We start from the raw sequence: 7039 nt of genomic DNA, 5'->3' as shown, positions 1-7039 counted from the left end.
AAGGGAAAGAAAGGAGAACGTCAAGGTTCATTCACCCTGTTTCCTTTGGACTTCATTTACCCAGGCTTCCCTGGGTTAGACTTCCAGTTGAGACTCGGCCCTCTTTGTCCCTCAACTCAAACCTAACTGACCCAGTATTGGGCTCAGAAAGGATTGCCCCTAGTCTCTAGTCCTGCTCCTGGCAGGTACGGTGTCCTTAACCCCTCTGTCCTCCCTGGTCTCGAGGTAGCCGACCCCCTTGTTCCATCCTGAGTCAGAAGGTCAGTCCTAAGCCTCTGTCTTGACCAACCCATGTAAGTCCCGATCCCTCCTGGCACAAAGCAGGAAAAGAGTTTCAAAGAAGTGGAGGCCATCTCCAAACCATAGAGATGGTTGAGTTTACCAAACCAGGATTCTGAGCAAAACCTAACTGCAACCTGCCTGTGATACATGGGCCCGGCTTGGGGGATATCCGGGGCAGAGTTTAAATTCCTAGCTTTAACCAGGTCTCCAATCAGAAGGAAAGGAGCATTTTAGGGGTGCGTCTTTGTGTCACCCGGGCAGTAAGGGTGATTATAGACGAGACTGCCAATACCAGAATCGGAGCAGTTGAGAAACTGCACAACGAGTTTGGACCACAGCTCAAGATATCAGATTCCAGATGCCTGGTCTATTTGTCATAATTCTTTCTCCACTAACACAAATCTGGCTGTATCGATACTCCGAGCATTCCAGGTGTCTCCAGTCCTTCCTCTGAGACCCAAATATCTTTGCACCTCCCTCAGATGCCCCAGGTAGCTGCCACACAGGTCTCCCCTGCCGCTCACTCCAGGCAGGCTGCTGTCCACCGCCGTTTGAATTCCCCCCTAACTCAAATCCAGCCATCCCTTTCACCCCTTAGCCCAGGCCTCTGTCACCCCTCACCTGGCAGTTCCAGGTGCAAAGTAACCACCTGGAAACTTCCAGATCTTTTATACCAGGTCCAAGCCCTCTGCCTGCTCTTTATTGTGTGAACCTTACCACCTAAGCAAACATGATCACCCTCTTAGGGTCAGTTGTCAGGCAGGGTCTGGAATATCTTATCCTGCCTCTCCCCTCAAGAGTTACAAGTATCAGGGTGGGGTCCACTCTAGGCCAAGGCCCCGGTCTCAGGATGGGCAGAACAAACTTGAGAAAAGGTCACCAACTGAAGGGCCAGAAACTTTGGGTGGGCAAAGTTTCTAATTGCTTCTGGGTGTAGTCTAAGGTTGCCACCCCCCTATTTGATTGTTCTGCAGGTGCTCCTACTTGCAATCTGTCATCTTTCAGGATAAACATTGTCCTCACTGTCCTGCATTTGAAATCTAGACTGTCTGGGGAAGGGATTATGGCGCCCAACACCCTGTATTTAGGAGCGCCTACTATTTTCCAGACATTTTTTTCCTTCTCTTACCTGTTATTTTTATATGAAAAAAAAAATCCAAACATATAGAAAAATTGAAGGAATTGGACAGGGGTGCCTGGGTGGCTTAGTCTGTTAAGCGTCTCACTTCAGCCTAGGTCATGATCTTGCCGTTCCAGAGTTCAAGCCCCACGTCGGTCTCTGTGCTGACAGTTCAGAGCCTGGAGCCTGTTTCAGATTCTGTGTCTCCCCCTTCTCTCTGCCACTTCCCCATTCACACTCTATCTGTCTCTCTCAAAAATAAACATTAAAAAAGTTTTTTTAAAAAAGAAAAGATTGTACAGTGAACACTCATATACACACCACGTAGATTCTACAATGGTTAATATTTTGCCCTACTGGCCTTCCCCCCTCCCCCCATCTATTCATCCTCAATCTGCCAGACTGTTTACAAAATTTTTCTGAGAAGGGTAACATGTTGCTGCAGGTGGACACTGAACACCTGTCGATGTCCCTCCTGGCAGACAGGCAGTCAGGCCAATAAGCATGTGGGACGCTGAGGAAGTAATGGTAGATGGATCCTCCCTTGAGGGCATTTCTGGGCTCCAGGCCCTTGGGGCTCCTGAGACATGGCTGAATCTTCTGGGGGATAAAGCCCACACGGGGAAACAGCTCCTTCCCATAGGCCTTAGATTCATGTCATAGATTTCTTCTCTTCTGAGGCCCTTCTCTTCCACAGAAGTCTCTAGGATGGACTCCTTGAGTCCTACTTCTTGACTCCTCTAGGATTGGCTCTTTGACCCTCTGAGTCAGTGGGCCCTCCCAAGCAGAGAGATGGATGGAGCCCAGGGAAGAGCTGGAGTCATTAGCCTTGGTGATTAATGACTAGTAGCTGGACACATAGAGTATCCACCCTTCATAGACCATCTAGGACTGAGGACTCCTCCCAGAAAAGCCAGGGAGCTTCAACCTAAGGAGACAGAAATAGGACAGGGCTCTTGGTCTGGAGATTCTGAGAGTAAAGATGGCAGCCAGAGTTGTATTGTTTGATCTCTCTGCTTCAAGTTCAAAACAAGCATGTCCTGGTGAGATAACTTCTCCCTCATTCCAGCTGTTTTGTTCTGTCTGTCTTGTCCTCTCTGGTTTTCTTTCTTTCCTACTTCTCTCTTTCCGTTTGTCTTGATCTTTCCCCATCATCTCCTGCTCTAAGGATTGTTCTTTGTATTCACTGTCTCCATCCCTTTTTCCTTCTGCCTCTTCTCTTTGTCTCTTCTCCTCCAAGCTCTCTCTCTAAATCTTTCCTCTGTCTTCTCTCACTATTGTCTGTCTTTCCTCTTCCTTATGAGGAGTATATCCCACAGGATGGAACCAAACACTGGATACCAAAGATGGCAGCTCAGGGGCATCCAGGTGACTAAGTTGGTTAAGAATTGGACCAATAGTGATCTCACCACTCGTGGGTTCGAAAGCTGCATCGGGCTCTGTGCTGATGGCTCAGAGCCTGGAGCCTGCTTCAGATTCTGTTTCCCCCCCCCCCCCGCCCCTCCCCCGCTCATTCTCTCTCTCTCTCTCTCTCTCTCTCTCTCTCTCTCAAACATAAATAAAAGATTAAGAAAAAAAAGATGGTAGCCCAGAGAGGTCTGCAGTGAATGCCTTAGGAGAATACCCTCATATTTCCATACATGACACATCTGGGACCCTCAGGGGGAGACCACCACACTTGTCATAGGTTCACTCTGATGCACCGGCCCCACCTATGCAGAGAGTCAGAGTCTCCCCGATGCCCATAGACTGGTCCCTGGTTCCCCCCAGCAGGTCCTCCATCCCCTTTCCAGAGTGTAAAGAGAGAACTTTATTCCAGTAGGAGGGGTCTCAGGGCTCATCGCCTGTGGGTCCCAGAGACCAGCTAGACCACTGTGCAGCTAATGTTGGTATGCCATCAGGTCCAGTTCCATTGCTCCCGTTTGAACTTGTCACATTTTACCTATGTGTCCCCTGGGGGCCGACCTTCCCCAGTCCTACAGGCAGTGAAGGTCATCCCTGCCCAGTCCCAAGGCTGCAAAGTCCAAAACCTCCCCAAGCTTTCTGCTATGGCAGGGCAGCTGACACTCATTCTCTCGCTGTCTTCTCTGCCCCTTGGCAAAGCGACTCACTCAGCACATTTATGCAGCATCTGCATGTTGGAGGCACCATTTTAGATGCTGGAAAGACAACCACAGAGGAAGTCAAATCATAGTGCTGGAGCTTTCGCTGCAGGGTGGGGGGTCGGACAATTGAACAACTCGTTCCCATGGGCTAGGCCAGGAGGAAAAGAGGCAGAGTGATCGAGGAGAAGGGCTGGGAAAGCTGTTCCTCTGCCTGGGAGGCCCCTCTCTCCTCGGGTAACATTTGTGAAGACCTCACCGAAGTGATGGACAGACTACAGACATTTGGGAGAAGACTGGACCTGGTGAGGGAATGAGTACGCAAACCCTGAGCAGGAAGTGTGCGGAACAGTGTGCGGGGAGGGCAGGGTGGCTGCTGGGAAGTGTGGCTGCCAGCGGGAGGGGAGGTGTGGGTAGCAGGCGGTGGGCAGGTAGTTCAGGGCCTGGGAGGCTGTGGTCAGGAGTTTGGATTCCTCCTGAAGGTGAGGGGAGCCACCGAGTGGTTTTGTTCCGCTTTTAAAAGTGGAGAATGGACAGGGTGGGGAATGAAGGTGTGTGGAGGGGAAGGGGGAGGGGGAGCCCACCTCAGGAGGCAGGAACAGTGTGAGCTCTCATACCCCCCAACCCTTGTCTCAAGGGGCCCCTGCTCAGAGCACTATTTCCTCTCTCAGACAAAGCCTCTTAAATCCTGGTGCAAATTCACACCCCAGGGGGGAGAATCTGCCCCTTGACTCCCATCACTGATTTTTCAAAAAGTATTTCCAAATGATAGCAGATCTCTTTCCTGTTAAGAAAAAAATATTCTCTGTGTCCTCATTTACGCCTTGGGTAGATGGTGGTTTCATTTGAACAAAGGGTTTTACCACAAAAGCAAATGTGAACAGTGCTTTTCTGTTCACCCTTCATGGTTCCCGTGAAGAAAGTAAAGTCTTGAGAGAGAAGTGACCTCACTAAGCTGCAGAGAGGGTCCCTCCACTCCCTGCTGTAGAGGCCACTTGTAGGCAAACAGGCTTGGGTGACAGGAGGTAGAAAAGGGCCACAATGATGGGATGCAAGCTGGTGTAGCCACTCCGGAAAAAGTATGGAGGCTCCTCAAAAAACTAAAAATAGAAGTACCCTACGACCCAGCAACTGCACTACTAGGTGTTTATCCACTGTTTCGTGTGCTGTTTCGAAGGGACACTTGCAGCCCCATGTTTATAGCAGCACCATCGACAATAGCCAAAGTATGGAAAGAGCCCAAATGTCCATTGATGGATGAATGGATAAAGATGTGGTGTATATATATATATACAACGGAGTATCACTCGGCAATCAAAAAAGAATGAAATCTTGCCATTTGCAGCTACGTGGATGGAACTGGAGGGTATTATGCTAAGCGAAATTAGAGAAAGACAAAAATCATATGACTTTGCTCATACGAGGATATTAAAACACAAAACAGATGAACACAAGGGAAGGGAAGCAAAAATAATATAAAAACAGGGAGGCGGACAAAACAGAAGAGACTTTAAAATGGAGAACAAACAGAGGGTTACTGGTGGGAGTGTGGGAGGGGGGATGGGCTACATGGGTAAGGGGCACTAAGGAATCTACTCCTGAAATCATTGTTGCACCATAGGCTAAATAATTTGGATGTAAATTTAAGAACATAAAATTAAAAAAATAATAAAGTAAAAAACTCTTAAAAAAAAAAAAAGAAAAAAGAAAAGGGCCACGGCGACCCCCTGGCTGAATACAGACAGGCCCATGGGTCGGGGGCACCTCCATGCATCAGTTATAGGCTCTAACTGACCAATGGGCTGCTTACAACCAGGCACAGTCACCACCAAAGGGGAGAATTCTATATATCCCCATAAGTCCTCACCTTCCCCCTTCCAAAATAGTCCCCCATCCCCCACACTGCCTCTTCTCAGACAGCCTCTCCTCTGCAACCTTGCTGTGTATTCCATAAGCTTCTATCTCCTTTGTTCTGCCTCAGGTGAATTCTTTCACGGCCCAAGCCCCCAGCCTCCACCAGGTGGTCACTGCACATTTGGGGGCCCCCATCTGATCGGGACACCACACCTTGCCTCCTGTCCCTCGTAACCCACATGCCAGTCCCTACACTAGCCAGCTGTTTGCTCCTGCCACTCTGGCTGCCTAAATGTTCTCCTGTCCTGCTCACCTGCCCATCTTCTACCCTTAAGACATTCAGCCCCTCCCCCTCCCCCCACTACCCCCTGCACGCACCACCCCCTGCACTCCTCCCTAGGGCTTCTATCATAGGGGTCTCCCTCCAGCCCCTCCACTTCAGACAGAATTCCTTTTTCTGGCCTCCAACTGTGTTTGCTACCTCCCCAGCTCAGCTCTGATTACCCTGCGCTGTAATTTATCTGTGTACACAGAAGCCTTCTCCACCAAACCCCAAGCCCATTCTAAGGCGGAAGGCCTGTCTTGTCCAGCTCTGAATTCCAGGCTCCTGCTTCCCATCTGGCACATTACAGGTGCCCCATAAATGACCGTCACATGCCTTGTCTGCGGTGAGAATTCCATTAAATACTCCTCCTTTGTCTTTTCAGGCCAGTGTCTCTCTTCTGGCAGGCTTGAATTTGGGTTTTCTTGTTTCTTATTTCTGAACCTTCTGGTGAAACCCTGTTCGGTAGCATACTGTACCTAAAGACAGAATTGTGGGTTGAGGTCCTCCATTCCAACACTCATTAGCCATGTGAATTTTAAAAAGTCACTAGGGTGCCTGGGTGGCTTGGTTGGTTAAGCATCTGTTTTCGATTCAGGCCATAATCTCACAGTTCGAGCCCCATGTCGGGCTCTGTGCTGACAGATCGGAGCCTGGAGCCTGCTTCGGATTCTGTGTCTCCCTCTCTTTCTCTGCCCCTCCCTCACTTGTGTGGGCTCTCTCTCCCAAACTCTCATAAATACATAAATAAGTGCTAAAAAATAAAAAGTCACTATTTCTTAGAGCCTGTATTTCTGCATTTGGAACATGAGAAGCAAATGGTCTCGAGATCAACCAAAATCCTCAAGGACAGAGTTCTTCAGACTGTGGGTCTTAACTCACTAGTGGACCATGAAATCACTTTAACAGCTCAAAAACAACGTATTTTTTTAAGTTTATTTTCTTTAGTAAGCTCTCTACCCAACGTGGGGCTCGAACCCACAAGCCCTACAACAAGAATCTCATGCTTTCCCACCTGAGCCACCCAGGTGCCCCCAAACCAACATATTTTAGAATGAAATAGAGAAAGTAAGAGCATCGCATGTAACAAGGCTAAATACTATTTCCTGAGGTAGCGTTTCAGTCAAATACTCTATCCTACGCGTAACTGGCTCACAGTATAAAATGTTCTTTTCTATTGTGAACTGCTCTTAAAAAAAAAATCCTTGAGAAAAATAAACTCTACCTCTATCAAAGGGTACGATTTTTTATATGTCAACACAGTTCAAAACTGCCAGGCCAGAAATGGGTTGGGACACCTTTAGGGTAATAATTAGAGCAGCTCCTGAGACCCAGACTCAAGTATGGAAGAATATGTTG

Source organism: Prionailurus bengalensis, chromosome E3, assembly GCF_016509475.1.
Source record: "Prionailurus bengalensis isolate Pbe53 chromosome E3, Fcat_Pben_1.1_paternal_pri, whole genome shotgun sequence".
Taxonomy (NCBI): domain Eukaryota; kingdom Metazoa; phylum Chordata; class Mammalia; order Carnivora; family Felidae; genus Prionailurus; species Prionailurus bengalensis.
This window is presented reverse-complemented; position numbering follows the sequence as displayed.